Here is a 27308-nt window from a genome sequence, read left to right on the forward strand (position 1 = left end):
TCTTTAGAATATTGGAGACATGAGGGAAGGTCATCTTTTCTGTTATAATATGGCAGATGCATATTGTTTTCTGTAGATCCTCGTGCTTCTATTTATAGTCATTGCTGGGGAAATGTTTTCTAAGGGTACCTATGAATGTATGTTCCTCAGCACAATATTTAAAACTGTAGTTCTCTGCCTTCTTCAGCGATCCATATCCCCCTTCTTGTTCAGTTTGTCTTGAAGGTATTTCTGGCATTCAACCCATTCATTGAATTGCTCTTGTTTAGCATCTGTTTCCACCTCTAAAATGTAAGCTCCGTGAAGGGAGAGATTTTTATCCCTTTTATTCACTGCTGTATTTCCTAGCATCTTAAATGTTCCTGGAACATATTAACCAATTGATAAATGTTTGCTGAGTGGATAAAAGAATTCCTGAACTTTACCTCCATTTTCTCATTCATCATAAACAGAGACTCTTCCTTTGTTGATTAAATATATCTCAGTCCTTCAGAAATCATATACTATATTCCAGTAATTCTAGATTTACTTCTCAAATTTCCTTTCAGAGTTGTCCTTCTGTGGTCTTTAAACTTTTCTCCATTTAATTTTTTGTTAACTCAGGATATCTGATGAAAAATCACTTCCACAACTCTGGACCACAAATTATACTTTTTAAAAATTTAATGGCTGTACAGTTGTTAGGCCGTTGAGTCTCAACTCCAAACCCACCACCCTTCTTCACTCTGCTGTGCAATATTTCTGCTTTGCCTGGTGAGCTCTGCCAGTAGGGGGCACTAGAGGGAGACTGGAAAACAGGAGGAGGTAGTAAGGACTGTAAAACAGGAGGAGGAAGTAGGGACTTGCTGCTTCCTGGTTTGCTTTTTGGGCCACCTGCCAGTGTCAGCACAGTAAAACTTCCTCACCCCAGTAGCAGGAGTCGTTCCAGTTTTCAATTTTTCCCCCACCCTTCCCACCACCAGCGCTGCCAACCTCCGAGGTCTGAGTCCAGCTCTCTGAACTTCCGGGTTCCAAGAACCCCAACTACCCTCCTTCCTCCCTTGGTCACCCCAGTCCTAGGGTGTTTCCTGTAGTTTCTGACTCCCTGTTACCTCAAGGTTCCCTTTTTGCCTTCCAGTCCCCATGAGCACCAGCAGTTAAAATGAATTGTACCTTCTCCTTTGCAAATCTCAGAGAGAGAGAGAGTCGAGTCTGAAACAGGAGGAAGCTACCACATAGATTACACCTGGGACACACAAAGTAGCCCTACTCGCAACATGTAAACCACCCTTAATAAAAGCGACCGCAGTTCTCACATTTCCCTCTCTCCTTCTTATCTTGGGTAATTTCTTTCATTACAAGCAAACTTCCAATGTCAGAGAATTGTCAGCTGCATAGCCACCTAGCCAAATAAGACAACAAATCAATCTGAGCCCATTTGAACAGGTGTGTTCCTATTAAACCAGTTGATTAACGTTGTATCTACAAGTGCATGCGTGCACCTTAATTGAGGACGGTACTAACAAAAGCCACACTTCTGTAAGACATTAAACTGGTGCACATTAAATCAAACTTCTAAATATATAGGTGACATTTCCTTGATGTTTCCATATTTCTGTATTGCTTCCATAGCTACACGTGTTAGATGCATTTCTGAAATACTGTAGGTAAAGAATACATTTTTAAGATACAACTTTTACTCTAAGTTTCCAGTTGCCATTTCGAAGTCCTCACAATAATATGTAATAACTCTCACATTCACTTCCCAAAGTATGCTGCCCTTGTCGATGTAAAATTTGCATGTTCTTAGTTCTTACTTCAAACTATAATTTAGTCAAAAGAACAGTCAAATCACAGAACTTTCATATGCTCATTTCAATAATAGTACACATATGCTAATGTGCACCACACAAGCGATTTTCATGTCTTAGACTCCTTTTAATTCTACAGGATTTTTATATTGAAGTAACCATCCTACCGAAGTATGCAGCAGAATTCATGACTAGAAGACTCACAGAGACAGAATGATATGGATCCCGATGTTCACTAATCTTAGTCTCATTACATTCATTTATGAAAAAGATAGACTTATTATAAGACCGGACTCTCCTTCTTCTGTTGTACATGACAAAAATTTTGAAGGGTTGTTGAAATGTAGGTAATTATGAAGGATAAACTTGTATTCAAAAAGTATCATACACTTTCTTTTCTCTCATCCTATGCTATAGTTTGTGATTTTTCCAACTATAAAGATCAACTTATCCATTCCCTGGAAAAATTCAGTACCCAAAGTCACACAAGAAGAATTTGGAGTAGAAAGTCCATTTAATCACTTCTCAAGGGAAATATTTCTTCCTGGTAGAGAAACCAATTTGATATGAGAAGCCTGCTTATTTAGGATTTGGGTAAGAACTTCAGATGCCATGATAGGTTTGGGCAGACCATCCAGGTCCCTTTGTTGGCCCGTTTGGACCTCTCCTTCCTGGGCAGTGCAGAAGACAACAGCCCTAAATTTTTCCCAAGTCTGAATTTTCACTCTTCCAAGCTACCTTTTCTGTTCTTTGAACGTTTAAGTATTACTTAGAAAAGACACCTGAGTGTCTTATTATGGAGCGAGCCTCTCTGTATTAAGCTCTTTCTTAACATCTGACTGCTTCTGGCCTTGTAAGGAAGTGGTACCTCCACCCACCACAATTTAGTGAGTTTAATCAACATGTTATCATGGTAAGTACCATTAGCAAACAGTCGGGTGGCTGTGACTTCCTTATAAGGCATTGTGATTTTGCACTATCACTTTATTGATTATTTTTGAAACTTAAGCCCATCCTTAATGACTCATCAGCCCAGAAATCATAAATCTGCTGTTTGGTTCCTGTGTTCTTTAGTAACGTAGCCATCTCAGAGACACTACATTTTTAACCCTATCGTAGTGACCAGGCAAATGAAAACTTTTGTTTCTCAGTACTAAATCATCAGAGTCAGACAGAAGAATGGTTCTTAAAATTATACTGTGTGTGCTTGAGGTTGGTCCTCAAGTCAAACCTGGTGTGTGTGTGTGTGTGTGTATAAGCGGGAGGCTGAGAGAGGAGAGGAGAGGAGAGCAAGAGAGAGGTTGCTGATCGTCCTTTCTTCTCTAAAACCTAGCATACCTTTATCATATCTCTGTAGTCACAATTTTTGTTCTTGCTTTTCCACAGCTACAAATCCTGGACTAGCAACTTTCTTTGTTCGTACCTCTTGGGAACATACCTGTGACATACAATCAATATCTTCATGGTCCAGATTCTTTGCTCCCTCGAATCTCCTAGCCCCCAGGATACTCAGCACAGGATTGCCGAGCATGGAGCAATGTCTCACCAATCTTTGAGGTCTTGTGGAAGGCATAGGTCAGCCCCATAGCTTTTTTTTCTCTTTTATCATTAACATCATTCAGGGCTGATGCATAGTAAGTGCACAATAAATGTTGAAGGAAGGAAAGAAGGAAGGAAGGAAAATTTTGCAAATTATTTGGCAAAAAACTGGGCACTTATGTTTTAAGACACGGTATAAAGAGATCTGAGGCAAGGGAATCCCAATACTTAGACTATCAGAAACAAGACTTTGCCATTTTATATGTGTGGGGTTGGGGGAGGGCCAGGAATACTAACACCCATGAGATTGGTGATGGTAAAGATGATGGAGATGATGATGATAATGATGATAATTCTTACTTAAAACTTACTGATTTTTAACTGGAGGACTTAAAGAAATGAGACAAGAACAAAAATATTGATTGGCTATAATAATGTTACTTACAATTATTTACAGGAAATGCTTGCTATCTAAGCCAGGTTACTTTGTAATATGATAATGACGACAAACACTATTAAATGTATAATATTACTTTTATTATAATTTTATCCTGTTAGAATATTAATCTGTATCTACTTCTTCTTAGTTGTCATGTAGTACGATGTTATGTTCATTTAGAATGTGGCATGCTTAGGACTTTAAAAGACTAAAAGTCTTTAAAAGAATCAAAGGAAATAATGCATCTATTTGCAGAAAAATGTATTTTCCCTGGTTTTGTTGAATAAGTTGCTACTTAATTATTCATGTCCTCAAATCAGATTGAATTATCTTTATAATCAGCCTTGGAAAACAAGTGCTGTTTTGTTTAAATTAACAGGCAAATTGATAGCTTAGAAATGTAACAATTTCTTATAAATGATACATACACAGATTATCAGAACCAACACAAATTAATAGCTGTCAGTGCAGAGGGGGACATGATTTGCTTTTTCTGAAATTTACAAAAAGTTTTTGGGTAAGACCTGAAACCATAAAACTTCTGGAAGAAAATATAAGCAGTACATTCTTTGACATCAGACTTAAAAGGATCTTTTTGAATACTATGTCTACTCAGACAAGGGAAACAAAAGACAAAATAAACAAGTGGGACTTCATCAGACTAAAGAGCTTCTAGAAGGCAAAGGGAACCAAGATCAAAATGAAAAAACAACCCACCAAATGGGAGAAAATATTTGCAAATCATATATCCAATAAGGGATTAATCTCCATAATATGTAAAGAACTCACACAAATCAACTATAAAAAAACAAGCAACCCAATCAAAAAGTGGGCAGAGGATATGAACAGAAATTTTTCCAAAGAAGATATACAGATGGCCAACAGGCACATGAAAAGATGTTCACATCACTAATCAGGGAAAGACAAGTCAAAACTATACTTACGTATCATCTTATGTCCATTAGAATGGCTATAATCATGAAGACAAAAGCCAAATTTTGGAAAAGTTGCAATGAAATAGGAATCCTCATTCACTGCTGGTGGGAATGCAAACTGGTGCAGCCACTGTGGAAAACAGTATGGAGAATTTTCAAAAAATTAAAAATAGAAATACCATATGACCCAGCTATCCCACTGCTGGGTATTTATCCAAAGAACTTGAAATCAACAATACAGAGAAATTTATGCACCCCTATGTTTATTGCAGCATTATTCGCAATAGTCAAGATGTGGAAGCAACCCAAGTGCCTATCGACTGATGATTGGATAAAGATGATGTGGTATATATATACAATGAAATACTACTTGGCCATAAAAAGGGACAAAATCATCCCATTTGCAACCACATGGATGTACCTTGAGGGCATTACGTTAAGCGAAATAAGCCAGACAGAGAAAGACAAACACCATATGATTTTGCTCATATGTGGAATATAAACAAACTTATGGACAAAGAGAACAATTTAGTGGTTACTGGGGGAAGGAAGGTGGAGGGTGGGCACAAGGGTTGAAGGGGCACACTTATATAATGTCTGACAAATATTAATGTACAACTGAAATTTCACAATGTTATAAACTGTTATGGCCACAATAAAAAAAAATTTTGTCCTTAATATTCTTAAATTTTATATAATATGCCTAAATGTGGCTTTTTCTTTATTTCTCATGTTTGTCACTCTATAGTTGTTTTCACACTGAAAAAGTTCATCTTTAAGTTTAGGAAATATTAACCCCTCTCTGTTTTTATTTCTCTTTCTTTCTGGGACTCCTAATATCCAAATGTTAGCCCTTCTACTTATCGCCTCCATATTACTTAGCTTTTCTATTTTCCATGTCATTATCTTTTCATGTTTCCTTCTGGGAGAGTGCCTCAGTCAAATTTTCCATTATATTAATTAATTCCTCAGCTGTAACAATTCTACTTTTTACCTCTCCTCTTGTGCTCTTTATTTCAACAACTAAATTTTTTTACACATAATATTTCTCTTTGGTTCTTTACTTACATTTTTTATTATTGTTTCATATTGTTAATATCTTTCCTTATCCATTTTAGTATATTTATAATGCTTACTTTGAATCCTTGTCTCATGAGTTGTAAAACTTATTCTTTTGATGGACTCTAATCCAGCTTGCCGTTTCCTTTTGAAATAGCTGTGCTCCTCAGATATCTCCTTATTTTAACCTATCAGTTAACATTTCTCTTGGGGTATTCATTACTCTGTCCAGCAACTTATGGAGGAAGGCCAAGTGTCAATCTCCAGTCTGGCTCAGATGTGATGACCCTAGATTGTTCATGGGGCAGGAGGGAGGTGTGAGCCTCAAAGTGGAAGGAGTGCCTTAAGCACCAGCAAACTCTTAGTTTGTGTCACCGATCCTGGATCTTTGGGTGAGGAGGAGGGGAAGAGAAGAAGTGACTATCCAAGGCCTATCAATCTCCACATGTTTTTGAAGCTCCTAACCAGCTTTTGTGCTGCCAAGATTTTACACCTGCATCTGTGTAGATTCTGGCACCATAACGGCCCTGAGGCAAAGTAGAGAATAATGGTAGCCAGAGTGGCATGCCCTAGACTAGGGCCATCATTCCCTCACACAACAGTTCCATACAGCCCTCAGTCTTCCCAGGAGTTTCTCAGTTTCATGTCTACCTTAATGTTTCTGTCTAGTTTCACTGGAATTGATCTTGGCAGGGTGGGGTGGTGATCTTGTGGTACAGTAGTAGAGTGTCTTGGTAGGATTGGAAGGGGTGATTAAAACTTAACGTACTCAAACTCTGTAGAAAATCTTTTGTGATGCTCCAAGGGCTTCATGAAAGTTATTAAAATTTTGTATAGGCCCACAGTGATAAGAAGATGCCTGACTGCAATGTGCTGATAATAGCATTATGGAACTTTCAGGAATGTAAATGGTATTCCATGGTAAAATATATTAAAGAGAGAGATTGGAAATGGTAATTGAATACATACCACCAAAAAATCTTGCTGTATGTTTGTTTTATCTCTTCTATCTGAGCCACAGGAATCTGTTGTTTTTCCAATCTAGACAGAGAAAATTCTTTAAGATAGCATCATACAGTATGATCTGTTTGTAAGCCACACAGCACCCCAAATTTGTCTGGAAAAATTTGCTTTGGCTGCTCTGACACACAGCAATGCCAACGCCTTTCTTCCTTTATTAGTGCAGGGCAGCTAAACTTATGCTTTGAAAACAAGTAATCCTCAAATCTCGGTCGTTTCACACCATACATGTTAATTTCTCCCTCATGTTATAGTCACAGTGAAATGCTGTGAAATGCTCTTCTTCATATCGTCATTCAAGGACATAGTCTGATGCACCCTCCACCACCCAACACATGGCAGGGGAAGAGAGTGAAAGGACGTCTTATATCTGCTCTTCTGTGCCTTGGCACTGAGGTGGCACCTGCCCCTGATGCTCAAAGCTCATTCGCTAGAACGAGCCAAATTTCCACATCTGCCTGCACGAGGCCTGGAAAATGTTGTTTTCTATGTACCTGAAAGGAGAGGAGAACTGGATATTGATGAGCACTAGTAATGTCTACCGCGTGTCTTAAACGCCATGTCAGCACGTCAGTGATATAAGCTTGGTTTCCCAGATGACACATTGTTCAGATTCTCCCCTTGTTTTTCTTATTCTTCCTTTTCTCTTTTTTTTCACTAGATTACTTCTTCCTCATCCCTTATAAATGTGTTTCCCAAGGTTCATTTACAGCCTTATATTACCTTTCTTAGATACTATCGTTCTTGAAGATTTAAGAATCCTCCACCATGGTGTCTCCCATAGTTCCTTAAGTACAGAAGTTTAATAAGTATTGAATGATTGGTGAACTAATTAAATATCAGCTTAAAGCTAAACAGTGATTTTAGAAATTGTATATTTAGTGAACATGTTTAGCAATCTTTCACACCTAATAGTAGAAATCTTCAGGCTTCTACCTCCTCTTCCTCATATTTCTTCCCTCTCCACCTTTTTTTCACCTTAACATCTTAACTTTACTATTTCAGAAAGTATTAATTCTACAGTGAGCTCCGTCCCTTGATGAACCAGAGTTTGTGAGTAATGAAAGCATGGCAATATTTAAATTATGAAAAAGGAGACAAGAAGAGAAAAGACAGTATTATATTTTATTTCCTGGTATTAAATCATAGAATGACTATCTTCATTTTTAGTTGTCTCTAATTAGTGTTACACAAATAATGCTAACTTCATTGCCAAAATAATTTTGGAGCAGCATTCATTTTATTTAGCATCTTCAATTAGAAGCTATTCAAAAGTGGTGTTTTTAAACAAATAGTAGCAACTTCTAGGGCTAGAGGACCAAAACAAACTGATTTTTAAAATATCACAAGTTATTTTTATTAAAAGCCTTTCATGTGAATATGTAGGTAATTCCAGAAACAAGATTGCTCATTGATTCATTTGGGAAAATGTTTATTGAACACCAACTGTGCTTTAGGCATCTTGTTCATAAACTGACTTTGAAACTCTGATGTCCAGATACCAATGAACAGATTCCAAAAAAATCTATCTAATCCCCTTAGATGGATTTAAATTCGTACATTTCTCTGTGTGTAATATGTCTGTGTGAATATATATACATAGACATATGCATCTGCATCCATATCTGCATGGAGGGGGACAGAGAGAGGCAGACGATCAGGGCTGCTATTCTTGCTGGTTGTCATTGGGTTCCATGGGCTAGGAACAACTTTTTTCTTGATTTTCTTTTTGGTATTTAGTCCAAAAATGTATCCAAGGGAAACTATGATTCTATATGGAATTAGAGACAAAATTTTCACTCTATGCCAAACATTTTTATAGAAAATCTTTTTTACATAAATCAGGTTCATTTTCAACTAACATATATTGAGTGCCTACTCTGAATGCCTACCATAGTGCTAAATGATTTATATGTCTTTTATATGTTTTATAAAGAGCCAAAAAACAGTACCTGATATACAAAAAATACTGTGTGTCTGCTATTATGAATTTTTACAGATTTATTGAAGTATAATTAAAATACAACAAATTGCACTTATTCAAAAAGTATAATTTGATAAGTATTATGTACACCCTTGTGAAGCAAGATAATGAGGATATCCATGAACTCCACAAGTTGCCTTGTGCCTCTGTCATCCTTCTCTACCACACCTCTCTGCACCAGCACCCCACCCCCAACCCAGGCAACCAGTGATCTGCTTTCTGCCGTTAGATTTGTTTTTGCATTCGAAAATTTTATATACATGGAATGATACAGTATGCATTCTTTTTTGCCTGGCTTCTTACACTCAGCGTAATTATGTGGAGACTCATTCGTGTTGCTGTGGGTATCTATAGTTTGTTCTATTTTAATACTGAGTAGTATTCCATGGTATGGATAAATCATAATTTGTTTATCCATTCACCAATTTATGGACATTACAAATAAAGCTGCTATGAACATTCATGTTCAAGTATTTGTGTGCATATACTTTCCTTTGTCTTGGGTGGGTATCTAGGAGTGGAATAAGTCATATGATAGGTATATGTTTAATTTTTAAAGAAGTTGTCAAACATTTTTCCAAAGTAGTCATACCATTTTACATTCCCCCCAGCAGTGTATGAGGGTTCCAGTTGTTCTGCTTCTTTGCCAACACTTAGTATAATCAGTATTTTAATTTTACTCATTTTAACAAGGGTGTAGTGGTATCTCGCTGTGAGTCTAATTTGTATTTCCCTAATGATGTTATGCATTTTTCATATGCTTATTTGCCATCTACATGTCTCTGTCGTGAAGTATATATTGAAATATTCTGTAAATCTGGGTGAAGATTATAGGAGTGTTTATCCTTTATACTATTTTATTTTCACAATATTTTGAAAGTCTGAAATTTTTTTCTGAATAAAAAGGTAAAAAATTGTTATAAATGTGGTCACAAATTATTATAAATATTAACAAGTCATCTTTAAGGATATTATATATATATAATATTAAATAATAGTTTAAACCCAAACAATGTTAACAAAGATCAAGAGGCGGAGGAGGACAGGTATGAAGAAATAAAAACATAGAAAACTTCTCATCTGTTGAAGTGGACCGAGTCAAAAAAGTCAGCTTCAATCTTGACTTGTATAATTAGAGAGCTATTCATTCAACACAAGTACCAACAAGAAGTGAAAACCATTTAAATCAGTGCAGGTGACAAAAGAACCGTGTTCCTTATACAGAAAGGCAAAGAACACAGGACATGGCATCAAAACATAAAAGTGAAAACCTTAAAGCAAGATGACAGACCAAACAAACATTAGAGTCACACAAAGATCTCTTGAGACCTGGGAAAATGTTCAAAACATAATGTTGAGTAAAATGCGTAAGATATAAAATCTACTCAGACTGACCTCAATTATGTTAAACACACGCATATATATTCAGCATAGAAAAAAGGATGGAAGTAAGCACATCAAAGTAGTTGTCTTTGGATGGTGGAACTGTGTATAATTTTTATTTTCTTAATTATAATTTGTGTTTTTTCAAAATTGTCTGTGGTAAGCATGAAATACTTTTCTACCAAAAATATGTTGTTTTTTAAAAAGAAAAATATAACTTTCCATCTCTCCCTGTTTCTAGAGCTAAATCTGATTAAATGGTGCATGAAATGACATCAAGACCCTCTGCCTAACATTTTTCATGAAAAATGTAAGTCTGCCCCACGGGCAACATTGCTGAGGTAACAAGTTTTATTACTTAAGTTGTTTTACCTGGAACGCTATCCCTCACATCAATTTTAGTTTCATCTTGGGTATATAAAAGGTCATATCAAGAAGTTACAGGAGTAAACATTAATGTCAGCCAGTTTTGATTAAAGTGGAGAACTTTCTCCCATTTCAGAGGACTTAGAGGAGGGGAGTTTTCCTTCATATTTACAATTGCTGTTTGTACTCTTAAATGCTTTGGGATCACTGCCAGCAGTGTCCCCTTCTTCTTTATGGATTCACAAAGGCAGCAGAGAGCAGAGATTAAGAGCATGGACTCTGGAGACAGATGATCTGGACTTGAGCCCTGGCCCTTGAGCAAGTTAGTGAATATCTTTGTGCGCTAGTTCCTCATCTGGGAGATGGGGATGAGAATAATAGTGCGTACCTTATAGTTATTTCGAGAATGTAATGAATTAACATTTGTAGCATGCTCTGAACAGTGCCTGGTATATCGTGAGTGCTATAGAAGTCTTAATTGAATAGATAAAATTTACTCTAACTAAATTATAGGCTATGGCACTTCCATCTTCCTCCGGTCTTTTGTCTCCCATAGTAACATGAAATACTATTTCTGTATCTTGTCATAGACAGAATTGGGAAACACGTTGTCTTTCTCCATTGGGCTCCTGATCCCTTTTGACCTCTGAATCTTCCAGATATAGTGATTTTCAATCCTTTCTTGATCCTCCATCACCTCATCAAAAGCCACCTTCCCCCATGGATCTTGCTTCCCTGCAGCCTTGCTCTCTGCTTTCCAGAATCATGGCTGAGGATAGGCTCCACACTAACTTATTTTCATGCCATTCCTTTGCACAGGGCCTCGCTGGAGACAATGTCTCAATCCTATGTATCCAGATGGTGTGACATAGGACATTGCTCAGAGGGATTTTAACAAGTGTGCTGAGAGAAAATGTGTTCTGAGCTCCTATAAAGTCAGGAAATATGCTGGGTCTAGCAAAATTAACCTATGCAATTTCGAAGACTCTATAATATGCTAATGTGTATGTCCTAATGGGGAGGGCAAAGTGTGCAGCGTTTCTCAAACTCATTTGACTAGTGGAAACTTTTATTTTCTCCTTATATTCTTATAAACTCATGGAAGAGTTGGCAGAACACCACTTTGAAAAATGCTGCCTTTACTGAAAGGAGGGACACTCTGTGGTGAAAACATCCCACAGTCTTGTGGGAAAGAAATGTTTCTGAAGGCACCATTCAAATTATACCATTTTGCCTTGGTGGCCAGAAATGATTCGACACCAAATGGCGGAAGTAATTCAATCCCCTCATTCTGCCGCAGGCCTTCATGCATGCACTCATTCTACAGATACTTATGGGGGCCCGCGACGCGCCAGGAGCTGTTCCTGATGAGCACTCCTGCCTTTGTTTCCATGGTTGCGACCACACAGTCTTACACAGTAGCTCACAAGGACTATGTGCTGAAGACCAGAAAATATGAATCAGACGTTCAGGTAAGAGACTTTCTCCTTCCTTTGGGGCTCTAAAGAGCAGAACTAGCCCCTAGATGTAGATGGATGGTGAAGGAACTAAAGAGTAGTGTGAGTTCCGCTTGGTCCACTCTTCACGGTACACTCTTTTGGTGTCCTTGGCAGCCTTCATTCAGTCTTCAATACAAGAGCTGTACAACTTAGAGTCCAATACGATGCAAGGGCTGATAATAAGAACAATGATGAAAATAGAAAATATTTGCTATGTTAAGCACTTTATATATATTAAATCTACTTTCACTCTACTTGAGGGGCTAAGTATTTTCCTGCCCTGGGTTGAAATCTCAGGCAGATCCCATAATAATTTTTAGAATCTTAATAAGGTAAGTCCTCTAATCTCTTCTAGGCACAAGAATATTCTCATTTTAATAATTAAAATGTTCAGCTCAGTGTAATAATTGTTCCAAACTTTCTTCTGAGTTAGCGCTCCTTCCCTGTCCCAGCATGGGCAGCTCCTCGTGTCCTCACTACAGAGCTGGAGTGATGGTAGGAGAAGCCAGAGACAGAAAAGCTCTACTTGGCTGCACAGACACCACCTCCAGGACCCTTCCGGCCAGATGGATCCCCAGGACCGATTCTTTCTCTGTGAAGCTCCCCAAAGACACTGCTGCTGGGGCCCTTACCTGTGATGCTGGCAATGCCTCACCCCAACTGGTCTTCATGATTCCTCCCTCATGCCCTGGGCATCTACTTGGTGGTCTATCTCCTTTATGATGTGAGTAATTAAACGAGGAGACCATTCTACTGAGGTGGCTCTAAGGCCTTGGTAGCCTACATAAGCAAACAAAAACCTAAGCCAAAGTCAATTCCTGTAAATGCATTTGTTTGTAGAAAAGGAAATTTAAGAACAAATAATCACAAACAGCCAGCTGTTTTCCCAAATACGGCAACCGCTTAAGCTATAGCCAATCAATAAGATCCTTGCTTTGCTTCCAGGTCTGCGCTATAAGAGCCTTTCTCCCGACCTCCTGTCCACACAGCACTCCTGACCACTTCCGGTTTGGCACTGCCCAGTTCCAATCGATGTTTGCTTAAATAAACTCCTGAAAATTTTAATGTGCCTCAGTTTACCCTTTAACAGTGGATATCACATTGTCCTTTCGGATAAGGATTCTTAACATCCTTAGAGTTCACCTCTGGTCCATGAGAAACATTTGTGCTTTTTTGCCAGTCAGCAGTAGAAGTGTATTGTGCCTCCAGTGCAGCTCTTTTCTTTCAGCTCTGCCACCTCAGGCCTCAGCAGCCACAGCCTCTCACACAGTCTTTATGTGCCTCAGCTGTAGGGGCTCACCTTATGCCCTCCCAATGATTCTCTTGAAAATCCCTTTCTCATTTAGGTAACGCTTCCAGAAGAAGCATTACCCACTCTTCACTACGGTGGGGCTGCCTGGTCCTCCAACAACTTTCTTCACATAAATTCTCTTTAAAAACAATCCTTTCTTTCAACCTATGCGCGGTAGGTACTGGGCTTGAAGTTTGCAGTCATTGATCACTTTTTTTGCAGGTACTGCATCAATGGTCTATTGAATACCTTGCTACAAAACGCAGAGATACTTTGAACTTATTGCTTTGTTCCAGGTCTTTGGGGATTTGTGAAAACTGAAGTAGAGAGTGTCACTTTAACATCCTGGTACACAACCAGTGTCTGATTTTAAATGACAGAGGTTCTCTGATTATTCACTAGATTCTAGTGACTAGGATATAACCATCATGAAAGCAAGGATTTTTGTCTTTTTTTTAAAGGGCTATATATTCCCAGCTCCTAGAATAATGCCTGACACAAAGTAGGAGCTCAACGAAGTTTTGTTAAATGCACGTGTCATTTTACACATAAGTAAACTGAGGCTTAGAAAAGGTAACTAACTTGTCCAAGCTCATTCAGCTAGTAAACCATGGAGCCGTGATTTGAATAATTAGTGACAGAAAGCAATTAATGGTAATCATATGTGTTGTACTTAAGCTTTTCTTTTAAGTATACTTCTGTGATGTTATATGGAACTATTTGCACAGAGGTTTAAAATTCATCTTATTTTCATGGAAATCTTCTGGAGTTTGGCCACCCTGTATTTCAGATACTCATGCTCGTGCATCATTCTGACTACATAACTGAACCTTGGATGGCCACACTGCCATCTGGTGTTCAATATATGAATTGCAAGTTGAATGTCCCTGTATTATAGCCTTTAGGGTCATGGTTTTCTAACCTTAACATTCGTTAACTCATCTAATCTTCACAATTACCCTACAAAAGAGATACTATTTGCATACCCATTTTATGGATGATTTATACTGTGGCGGGACCAGGACTTGACCCCAGGTTTCTAGCTCCAAACTTTGCTCTTTATTATATTCTACCACTTCTCTGATATAGGAGCATTCAAGACTTTCAGATTCAGAAACCCACTCCTGAGTAAGCCATATAACTATTTTAGATAACCATGGTATGTAAGAGGGTAGATTTGACTAAAATATGAATCATGCACAGCATACAGAAGAGTTATTCATACCTATTTTCTTCCTTCCTTCCAAGATCAAGGTGTGGACAGGTTTGGTTTCTTCTAACGGCTCTATCCTCGGCCTCCAGATGACTGCCTTCTCACTCTGTCCTCGGAGGGTCTCCCCTAGGTCTATGCATGGTCTGTGTCCTAATATCCTCTTCTTATAAGGACATCAGTCATATTGGATTAGGAGCCACCCATACGACCTCGTTTTATCTTAATTACCTATTTAAAGACCCTGTCTCCAATAGTCACATTGTGAGGTACTAGAGTTAGGACCTCAACATATGGACCCAGGGGACACAATTCAGCCCATGACGATTATATCCCATTTTAAGAGAATATTATAGGGGCCGGCTCCGTGGCCGAGTGATTAAGTTCGCGCCCTCTGCTTCGGCGGCCCAGGGTTCAGATCTTGGGTGCGGACATGGCACTGCTCATCAGGCCACGTTGAGGCGGCATCCCATGTGCCACAACTAGAAGGACCACAACTAAAATATACAACTATATACTGGGCGGATTTGGGGAGAAAAAGCAGAAAGAAAAAAAAAGATTGGCAACAGTTGTTAGCTCAGATGCCAATCTTTAAAAAAAAGAAAAAAAAAGAGAATATTATAAATCAACTCACTCTATTTCAGTTAGGCTAAACATCTTAGGATATCTGCTTCCTCACTGTTCTACAGCCTGCTTGTTGTCATTGTATGGGGTGACTGGTATCTCTAGCAGCTGTCTAGCTGATGCTTCGAGGATGAAATTCAAAATCACTTTATTATTTACTCACATCATTTTTCTTCCTCATTTGTTAGTATTTTACTACTAATTTAAGTGAGAAAAATTATAATCTGGGGTTTCACTAACCATAATGAAACCTACTCTTTAATATTTATTATCTCCAGTTCAATAAACACTATGCAAGAATGCATGTGATATTGTTATAAAACAATGAACCGCAGGGAAACGTTTGCCTCATTACTTTATAGTTATTCCTTCTAAAGTTAATATTTCACTACCTGAATGGTTTGGAAGAGAACAACTCTCCTTTACTGAATCAGGAAATTTGATTATTACACATCATTAATCTAATGTCAAAGCACATTTAAAAAAAAATGAGTAGGTCAAACATTCTTAGTGAGACCAACTTTTAGTGCTGTACTCATTATTTTCATAATGCTTATATCTCTAAAATGCCTTGAAATTTACAGGGCATTTTCACATAGTTTTTTGTTTTTTAAAAAATTCTCATAATTACTATTTGAAGTAAGTGCTCTTACTCTCATTTACAGATGAAGAAATTGAGGCTCAGAAAGGTTTTTGTAACATATTCAGGGACATAGTTAATAAGCAGCAGAGCTAGGACTAACCTTGTGCCTGATTCTAATCCAGAGCCAGCCAGCCTATTTTAAAGGCTTTCCTAATAGCCATGCTAATGTCAATTTCTAAATTATCTTTCTTTCCCAAGAGATGCCTTCACGAGAAAAGAATTTCATGGTCAAATATATATGGGGAACACTGTCTATTAAATTCCCCTTTGGACGAATCACAAACTTATCATTTTTAAAGGCTGCGAGGTCTCCTGCATTAATGAAGCCTATTTAACTTTGTTTAATCTAAGCGTATTCCCAGATTTAATTAATTATTGAACTTTCCCCCCCAAGTAATTGCTACTAACATACAGAGGACCTGCGTTAATAACTGTTCTAAATGAACAGCTTATCATCAACCATTCAAAAAGGCCTTGTGCTACTATACTACATGTGGACAGGCTGTATTTCAGATGAAAGTTTAGCAAAAATTAGAGAAAGAAAGAGGTCTTGAAAGAATAAAAAGAAGTATATGCTTTTGTTTCTTAGTTCTTAGTCAAAAGGACTTGCTACACTATAAATACTGTGAAAAGAAGACCCATTTCTAGACTCTTTTGTGAGACGTGGAGTGCAGTCTACTATCAAAAGTATGTGTTTGATGGAGAAAAACAGCATTAACTTCTCAAGTCAGTTTTATGAACTGTCAACAATCTTTTACCAGAAAATTGAAAAAATTAAACCTATTTTTCTGCTTAGCAAGTAGCATGGCACTGGGGTATTCTGATGCAGAAAGATTGCTTGGAAAACTGCCATTTGTTTAAGGGACTTTCAGTTTAAGGGACTTCTCAACATTATCACTCAAGGACTTGACCAATGTCCCATGTAGAATTTCTTAAAGGGCCACATTGATGCTAATAATGTACCAGAGGGTCTTCAAATATTTTAGAAAATAAGTTATCCTGCAATTGGGGAGAGGAATAATTACTTTCTATGGTACTTTTTTGACTTAAAAAATCAATTCTCTTTTTTCTCTTTCTGTTCAGCCTCATTCACCTACTTTTATTGATCCAAGCTCCTTGCTCAGAACTATACAGTAAAGAAATTGCAAAAGTCAGGCAGTGTGGGTAGAAACGGATAGGGTGATATAGATCATCGTCAGTGTAACGAAAGCACTGGGACATTTGGACAACCACAAACACAATCCACCACGCAGATGCTTTTTAATCTGACAGATTCTGCTCTCCTCTCCCTCCACCAAAGTGGAACAGAAAACTGAAAGCTAAAACTTCTATGACACCACATTTTGGTCAGGTCTTTTGGATGAATATTCCATGCTGGGCACCAGATTGTGTTCTTAGCTCCATGAATCTTCCATGAGTGATTAACTCTGCTTGTGATAAAAGTCCAAAAGAATTTTGAACAATTCGATTTTTCTCTAAACATTTAGTTCTTGCCTCCATGAAGGCTCACATGTACACACATACACACACACACACAAACACAGAGTTTACTAAATTATTGCCCTTTCCAAAAATGCTGTTCATTGGTAAGAGGATTTGAAAACCCAGCAGCCAGACAGGAAGTCTGAAAACAACTTGCAAACCATCAAATTATAGCAAACTTGGATTCAATCCTATAGCTTTGAATCCTACTACTCTCATCCCCGAAGATCAGGAATTTCACCTTACTGGTGAAATTCAACTGGTATAGTGGAAAGAGACATTAGCCTATTGTAAACTGCCACCTTTGAATTGCTCTCACAGTGAAATTTTTACTAAAAGTGAACTTGTATCATTCGAATAAATAAATCCTAACACTCGCTAAGGCTGAAATGTCTTAAATGGCCTTTCATCTTTTCCCTTACATTAGCCTAGGGGTATCTCTTCAGCTGTTCTATGGTATTGAGGAAATAATAGTATCTTATTCGTGTGTGCTTTACAATTTACCGAGCGCTCTCCCATGTATCATCTTATTGTTGCTTATCATAAAAAGCCTGGTAAACCAGAAAAAGTAGCTGTTATTGTCATTTTACCTATAAGGCAACTGAGGTTAAAGGAGGGTGACCAATTTGCCCAGCGTCACATACCAGTAAAAGATAGGGCTAAGGCAGACAGGCCTCCAAGATTTTCATCCAGTTCCCTTCCCATAACCACAATACAGTCAAAGAGTTTAGATGTAGGCTGGATAAATAAAAGGCAAAACCGAGCTCTATTTCTTGAATGAAGAACTCCTCTCACCCAGTCAAGCTACCAGAATTTCTGTGCACTAACTAAAATACTTCTTCTAATTTGGAAAATACATTGTCAATAATTGCCTCATGAATTACGAAAACCAAATGATATTCCCTGAGAACTACAGCCACTCAGCAAGGTTAGAAAGTTAACTAATAAACAGTGAGAGAGCTCGTCATTGAGAGATGGTTCTGGGAGACAAAAGTGCACAGGAGTTGGGGCACCCGAATTCTTTTTCTAGCTTTGTCACTGACTTACTCTGTTTTCTCTGGCAAATTGTCTGGATGTCATTTTCCTTATCTGTCAAGTAAGAATAATAATACATGCCCTGCTAACCTCCCAGGGCCCTCTGAAAAACTTGGTAAAGTAACTTATAATGAAGTTGAAAACAGTATGCCTCTATCCAAATGAAAGGCCTGTAGTTGAGGTCCTTGACCAGAACTTCAGCTTTTTAAACCATGTGAATAATAAATAGGCTTAGCCTTTTTTAATTGTGTATTTTATTTCTGGTAAAATGTGTAACATTCATAAAAACATAATTAAATAATTCTATGTTGTAATGGCTGCTCCCAGCAACTCTGATTTCGCTTGTACTTTTCTTTTTAATAAAGATGGCTTTGAAGGTGAGATGTATCCTCAAGAGAATTTTTAATGGCTCATCTGCAGTTTGAGGAGAGTGAAGCAAGAATCAAAAATTGGGCAGATTTTGATCCAAACAGATTTTGCAGTAAGCTAGTCCCTTCAAACTGAAAACAGAAACAGGAAAGCTAGAGATCTATTCTGTATAGTTTTGGCAGTCAACTTTTTAGTACTGCAAGTAGGACAATGAGGTAAGGAAACCATTTTCCCATTCATACTAGTGTAATGTCTTTCTCTATAAGATTCCAGACAGGTGTAATAACTTCGTACACGGATTACAAAAGGCTGTTAGTGAGAGAACTCATTTTTACTATAATACCACTTGCTAAGCTCTAATTAGGTGCAAAAAGCACTGTTCAACTTTCAGATCTCTATCTGAGAAAGGCTTGAGGGTGTGTGATAAAATTTAGAAGTGATTTGATACATAGAAATTTTCAAAACTAGAGACTTTTTAAGGGTGGAAAATGGCAAATAATGGAATTAAATTTGTTAAGGAGTTTATGGAGCAGGATATTAACACCAAATGGTCTACTTCACTTTTTACTTTTTAAGCCATATTTATAGCTACTTTAAATTTTATTTATTTACTTTTACTTTATTTACTTTGCAAAAAATTTTGATATTTGGAATGAATATCATGCCTTCATCTGAATTTGGGTACTGAGACTCAGGTAGATTTAAAAAACTTGCTTATCACACAGATAGCAATGAACAGAATTAGGAGTCGAGATCTTTCTCCTACCCCACGTTGTATCCCTTTATAACTTTTGACCCCATAACTCCACTTCTTGTAATTTACTGCAAGGAAATAATTTATCAGAAGAAAACAAGCTGATTGGAAAGAAGAAGATGGAATTTAAGCACACTACAGTAAGGGATATTTAAACAAATTTTGGTAGATCACTGAATAGACTATTACACATATTGTAAAAATGATGAGATTTCCCATTAATGAAAGCTGAACTCATGCAATTTATCTACACCTCCTTCCCAAACCACTCTAAAAGGACAAGAAAAGAATAAAAAATAATAAACCACAGAGTCTGAATGAAAAGAACATCAGATGAGAGATGTCAACAGATTTTTGGAAAGAAGAAAGCACACAACATTGTGTTATTGGATTTGAAAAGCAGAGGCAACTGCAACTGCAGTCACTACAGATGGGGACACCAAAGAACAGCAAACCAGGCACTCCAAGAAACGCCAGAGGGCTTGGGCATGTAGTACTGGGGTGGCAGGATGGGAGGGTTTTGGGGGAAATGCTGTGTAGCAGATGCCAGTGCTTTTCTATTCAACATCTATTTCTCACCCAGCCCCTTACATGCTCACCCTTCCTCCTTCCTGGGGTGATGCTGAGTCCTTTCTGCATGTGACCACGAGGCCATGTGATTCAGAGGAAGACAGGGGCATAGCTTCTGGGAAACACGGAGCATGCGCAGGAAAGCAGAGGAAGCAAGTTTAGGGAGAAGTCAGCCCAGATTGGAGCAGAAGAGCAGGAGATTCTGTTAATGTGAGTTCTGCCTGGCAGCACAAAAAAGATTATTTGGAGAGCACTTTGGTTTTTAGAATGTTCAGTTTAGTAAAGTTACAAATTAAAAATTCCTAGGCGCTTAAGTTGACTTGAAGATAACATTATTCTCTTTGTAACTTTAGCAAATTTTAATCACTTTCGAGGAATCCTTTTATTAGCATTCAGTCTCACGAGCTTGGTTCATGATACTTGTTTAAGCATTTTAAACGCTTTAAATGTCTACAAATATTCCAAAGTGCTCATATAATTCTTATAAATCTAATAAATTAAGTGTGATTTCAACTTAAAATTATACATCTTCAAATTGGAATCATAAGTTTCAGCTGTTAAATCCAGTTGACCAAGTTTTCTTTTTTATAATCACATTGGATAAAAAAAATGCAGAGATTCCTTAACACAAAAAAATATTGTTAAAGTTTGATTCCCTTAAATATTCCTCTACTTAATGCTAAATCTTCTCCAGGTTAAAAGACAATTCTTTCCTACTAAGAAAAAAATTGTTACCCACCACCGAAATATTGGCGTTACCATTCCATGTCATTTTTGTGGCCACCTTTTCAGCTTGTTCAAAGTTTATGTTCAGAGAAGACCTTGTCCTGGGCAAGAACTGGATTCTGGCCTTCTACATTGATAGGACTTACTGAGCACTGTTTATAGTCGCTATATTAAGCACTCTGTGACATAATGAAGGTTTTAAGTAGTTTGCATCTCTTCGATTGGAAATTACATTACGTAATTTTTCTGTCTACTCATAGAAGTCTTTGAGCCTACCACCTCCATCTAGCTGGCTACACGACTTGATTGGATTTAGCATTTCTTTGGTCCTTCTTAAAGTATAAATATCTTCCTGCCTAACTTTAAAAACTGAACTTTATGAATGCTTCATTCATTTCAAATTTTTCCTAACTGACAGGACCACACAACTCTTAGGAAGAGTAAGATGACATCGGATTGATTTCTGAGTATCTGCCATTGTTTTTTTCTAGTTTTGTGGGCCCACCCTCTAAAGTCATTTACTGACAAGAAACAGAAAGGAGATATTCAGGAGGAAAAAAATGGAACCAGAGGTTATCTGTTATGTTGAAAATAATATTGAACTCTGCTTTCATATCTACTGGAGAATTTGAAGAACTTGCAATACGTATACTGAATGAAAACCAACAAAACAATTAAGTCCAAGAAGAAACAAATATTGCATAAGGAAGGAAACAAACATAGGCTACTACTTGGCTCAGCAATAACCAATATTTACATCGCCACTAATACTGTAAGCACTGATTAATGATTTAACAATATTATAATATTAGAGGGCAGGAAAAAAGTAGAATTTAGAAAGTTAAACTCTTACTTGCCATAACAAGAAATCAATTGATAAATCAGAACAAAGATGTATAAGATTATTATATAAAAATGTGGAGGCAAATATCTAAAGAAAAAGCTAGAAAACTGGTAAGGAGTTGCCTTTAGAAAATGAGACTTGGGGCAGGGGTGCATAGAGGTCAAAGAAAAAAAGAGGCCGGAAACTGAAGCTCTTTTGTTACATTTTTAGTAACATTTGACCTAATGTGTATATATTACTTTAAGAAAAATTTTAAATAAAATGCCAGAATTTTAAAGTGACAATTATGAACATTATAAATACTATGTAACATGGGAAAATGTCATCTAATATGGAGTGAAGAACCTACGAAAAGCAAAATTGTATGTTTATGGCACAATGATTACAACTACATAAAAAAGCCTAAGAATGATAACTGGAAGAGACCATGGAAAATGAAAAGTTTTATTAGGGTAATGAGATAATAAATGACTGAAAACATTTTTTTAACTTCATATTATATTATTAGCTTGACATCACCACTTTATTTTGAAAAGCTTTTACAGCTTACAGAATAATATTTTCGAATACACACTTTATTGGGGATTCATTTAGGATGAAAACCATCCCCGTCTCCAGTAGTTTATACTCCATTGTTATGAAATTCTTTAAGCCTCCCAGCCAGCGCCAGCCCAGGCACAGTTATGAAGTCACCATTTTTTGCCTTGCCTACCTTCCCCTTTAAGTGCCTCTTCCTGCCCCAACCTTATTCTGTTCCTTATATGCCACAATAACACACCACCATCTAGTTCCTCAGAGAAGTCTCCTAGGATGCCAACTGTCTCCTGTGGTTTTCTCATGGGACTTACATGTTGCCGTTTTTTTTCAACTACAAGATTCTCTTCGGTGTGATTTTCTATTGTGGGAGTGCCCTAGATTGTGAACGTGTCCCCGTCACAAGTTTTTGCATTAGCTTCTTTTTACGGACCTATAGGGCTTATCAAGATGACGAGCAGGCAGGAGACTTTACAGTCCTGATTCACAGACTGGGCAGAGCCCTTCCTGCTCTCCCCTTTATGAATGGAGCCTGGTTCCAGCAACTTGCTATGCGTATAGTCTGCAACCTCAACCCCTATTCTACCTCAAGAGTACCCTTAACCATAGCTCACGTTGACCAAACAAATAATCCCTGAAAAATCAGGGATTGAGATCCCCTTTGAATCCTTTGAATGGAAAGACTTCAAGCTTGATTTAGCTGTTGATTTCTTTTGTATCTCTGATACCTTCTGGTTTTAATTTCTTGCTTTTAAGCTGTTATATGCACTTCCAAAATAAATATTTTATCCAGAATTTTTAAGTGTTTGGAATGGAAGAGTTAATTACTCAGTCATTTTGCCATGGACTCTATGATTGCTTTAGAGCGCTTGGTGTCCACCAGCCAGTGAATTCCCTGAAGAGGGGAAATAGGACGTTTCATACTTGTATCACCAGGGCTTAGCACAGTAGCTGGTTTATCGAGGCACTCAGCACACAGTTGGTGAAGGAATGCCTGTTCTCTGATGACTGTGAGAAAAGCATTTGATTAATTATGGGGCTAATGGCCAGATTAATGAGGTAGGCCTTCCCAGGACATTTGCATTTTAAAAGGGGCTATGTATGTGTTTCACCAGGGAGTTCATTGAGCTTTCTTAATGATTTTTTTCCCCATAGGATCTCCAATGTTGACATTTCAGGTGCTAGATCTAGCAAGTAGGGAGATATTTTAAGCAGATAAATTCCTCTCAAATTCCCACGACTTAACTTGGCAAGCAACTTTTCTGCTTATGGAGTAGTAGTCTTCTGGCCCAACTCGGTAATACTGAGGTCATCTGATTCCTATGGAGTTACTCCACTTTCTTACAGATGGTTGTTGTTGTTGTTGTTAAAATGAATTATAACCACGTGTTATGATAAAATGATATGAGGTCTACCCTTTCTCATAGAGTGACACAGATTTAATTGTGGTTGCAGCATTGGTCAGAATATAGAGGGCAGAAGACAAGGAAAAGAACTTTCTTAGAATCACAACATTGTAGACTGTAAGAGAGAGGTCAGAATCCAGGTGATCATTTTACAGATGTTGGTTTAAACGACCAGTCAAAGGTAACAATGCATATGTAGTAGGAATATGGCACACAGTCTATACACTCAAAGATTTCCCCTTACACTCATCTGCTTTTACACAGTCTATAGGACTACATAATGCATATGCATACTGGTTATACATTTTTTTCTTGATGCAAAAACATTTACATAACTATATTTCATTTTGTTTAGACTAATATGAAAAATAGTTTGCATTTACAATATCAACCAATATTCACAACTAAATGCATTCTGGGTAATAAAGGGAAGCCATTACATAAATATTTTAATGTTGATAATTCTCAAAATTACCATTATGAATATTGTAGCATTAACTGTATTAGCAGTAATTTCCTCAAAAGAGCATCTGGGAGCAAGAGGGAGTAGTAATGGTCATCAGTACTGTTAACTTTTTTCAGTTATGTTATCTACCTAAATTAGTGTTCAAAAAACACCTGTTGACTATGATGAAGAGGGAGGGAGTGATAGTAGAAGGGAGTTGGTGATAGCAGAAGAAATGGTTAAGGTTCTAGAATTCGGAGGAAGAAGGGAAGGAAAAGCAAGTTTATACACATTTTGTGATGAAGGGGCCTCATGCCAACCCTGTGGATGCAGACAGTCTGGAGCATCGTTAGTCTCTCAGATAGCCAGTAGCAGAACTGAGATTCAAACCCAGCTCTCCTTTCTTAGTCCCTTATTCTATCCTTTATTGGAATGACTTTGCTCTTTCCTCAAGAAGCTTTGAAAAAGTGTAGAGAAAGCCATTATAACCAGGCAGTTCAATATACGTGTTTTTACATGCACACGTTTCGTTGCCAAAGATGGAATTAAAGCATCTCTTCGGTGCTCTGTCCTCCTGCCCAGCCTGTGGACTGAGCACATGGCGGGATGTCAGTCACGTGATCCCAAGCTGGACATTTACTGTTTCTTACAGAGACTTCTGAAACAACTCCATGCTTTCCATGAGTTCTGACTCTCTCAATTTTCACATTTTTAAAGTGATTGCATTTCCCACAGGGGAAGCAGACTCTGTTCTCTTCCAGTCTGAGTACTATTGTGTGCCTTATTATCTCTTTGCGGCTTTTCCATCTTTCCCACTGGGAGGGAGGTATGGCATATGGAAGTTTCAAAAAGGTTTCTAAATGACCAATGAAGAATCAGTTATTCACAATTGTGGTGAACTTAGGACTCTCAGGTCTCATTTTATTATCGCGAATTTTGAGCCAGGCATTATAGGATAAATTGGCATTTATATGTATGGTGAAATAGACAGTCCTTAATTATTGGGCTTCCAATTTCTTCACATCAGCAATGACGCTTTTTGACAACACAATAGTAGACCTCATGTTCTTTTATTCTCTCCCCCTCTTCTTCTCTCTCTTCTCCTCATTTTTCCATCCATCCATCCATCCATCTACCTTTATCGCTGAGCTTTCTATTCAGCATTGGCTAGCTTGACAAAAATCTAATTTTTAAAAGGAGCAAAACACTTTCAGAAGGCACACTGGTTTTTTTCTTTAAAAAAATCATCCTCCCATGTTGAAGCACCTTACATAGAATGATAAAGAAATAGCTCACTTTCCTCACCGAGATACATCCTTATAAGTGCTTTAAAATGAGTATCTAAACTGTACATCCATTATCCCACCAGGGTCACACAACTGTATCATTCACACCACAACAATATGAGACAGATGAGTGGGAGGGCAGGCTTGAGTTTATTTTGTTAAATATTGCGGGTTTTTATTTTTTAACCCTGCTTTAAGAAGGACTCTATTGTCTTATTTTGAAGATTTTTTAAAAGTGAAAGATGCCAGAATAACCTTGATTTTTTTTCTTTTTTTTGGTTTGTCAGATTGTTACTGTGCAGGCTGTTCCCGTGATAACAAGAGTAACCATAAAAGAGTATTGGGAGCTGTCTAGAACATCCTTGACTGCAAAAATGCTGAAATACCATTGAAAACAGAGGCCTGGTTGGCATTTGGACTATACAACTCTATCACAACAAAAGAATACAAATAATGCTTCAAATTTGTCCTTCCTTTTACAGTTTACCAAATTACCATTTCATTTGATCCGGACAACACTGCACTGTAGGCAGGACTGGCATTGTTAATGTCATTTAAAAAATATAACTGTGATGAGAAGACATGGGCTTCTTTTCTTCTTCCTCCTTCCCCTTTCCTTCTTGTCAAAGGAAAGTAACAACAACAACAAAAAGTGATGCCCAGTTTGAAAATGAAGGAGAAATCACTTCTCAATAAAAAAATTATTCCCAAATAGGAAATTAAAATATAAATTGTCATCAACAAAACTAGACGACACTTGTAACCTCCACCACAACATATGAGGAAGAGCTGAAAAGTGCAGTCAAGGTCAACCAGGAAGATGGCTAGAGAGGATGCTTACAGCTCCTGGTCTCAGATAAAGTCATTAGACCAAAAGACTCCAAAATAAATGGCATAATCTGAGGCGCAAAACCAACTCCTTGTCTGAAACAATGGAAATGGGGTGAGTGTGGCAGCAGGGAATTTTCTAGCTACTGCCTGGTACCACAGAGTAGCAGGAGAAGCAAAGCCAAAGGAGGAAATAGAGACATCTCGCATTTACAAGAAGCAGTCTGCAGACAAGGTGCAGGGGAGGAAAGAGACTCCAAAGGTTAGTGGCCCTGCAGCTGCCAATCTTTGTTCGCTGGAGAGAATAAAAGGCTAAAGCAGCTCTCTTAGACCCACAATCCTGCCACACATAGCTTCACTGTAACCCAGAAAGAATTGTGTTAGCCCACATGCTGCCCTACCCACCATATGAATTTATATCAAATAGGTGAGCCAAGAAGAAACTTACCTCATTTACAGATGAGTGGTAACTGAGAATGAAACTGCACAGTGTTCATACAAAAACACGCCAAGAAAAGGAGGAAATGAACAGGAGAAACAGTAGCAGATAAAACCATTCAACAGAAAAAATGAATCCACCGAGCACATGACATATGTGACCAAATATAGTATCATAACTCAAAGAACTTAAGGAAACAAAAAGTTCATACAAAGATATAAAGTCATCAGAAACACCACAGCAAAACAAGCAAAGGAAGTGGAAAGCTTTCTTCATCTTGACTAACGAGGGGTTCAAAATGTAGCATTTAAATTGACTAGCACGTAACAAAGACACAAACATATTCATAGGTATACAGTTAAACACAAGAAGAACCAAGGAACTAACACAATCAAAACTAAAACTGTGCAGTAGAGAAAAGGGTATAAAGAAGTATACTAATTGGACATTGCTCATAGCTGGGAATCAAAAGCAAATTAAATATATAATTCAAAATCACACTTAAGAAGAAAACGACTAGTCGAAAAAAGGCAACTATAGCAAACACAGATAATATAATGCAAGTGCAGCGTACATTGTTCATTAGTTATGTGTTACCCATCCCTCTGCCCCTGCATGCCCCCCTCCCTTTCCTATCAGAACCCTGATGTTGGTCATATGTCCATCCTTTCGTCACACAATCACACGCCTTAGGTTAGTGGTTAACTGAGGGTGACTCTGCCCCCTAGTGGACATTTGGTAACGTGTGGACACACTGTTGACTCAATTTGGGGGTATGCTACTGGCATTTAGGGTAAAGGCCAGGATG

At 37.7% G+C, this 27308-nt stretch overlaps 1 long non-coding RNA gene across 1 annotated transcript; it reads right to left on the reverse strand.

The window, feature by feature from the left end:
- Positions 1-3975: 3975 nt before the first annotated feature.
- LOC139046299 (uncharacterized) lies at positions 3976-26915 on the reverse strand. Its single transcript, XR_011506142.1, has 3 exons — positions 26510-26915; positions 6732-6803; positions 3976-4833 (listed from the first exon to the last, which is right to left on the reverse strand). It is a non-coding gene; the product is annotated as an uncharacterized lncRNA (long non-coding RNA).
- Between the last annotated feature and the right edge of the window lie 393 nt (positions 26916-27308).

Source organism: Equus asinus, chromosome 9, assembly GCF_041296235.1.
Source record: "Equus asinus isolate D_3611 breed Donkey chromosome 9, EquAss-T2T_v2, whole genome shotgun sequence".
Lineage (NCBI taxonomy): Eukaryota > Metazoa > Chordata > Mammalia > Perissodactyla > Equidae > Equus > Equus asinus.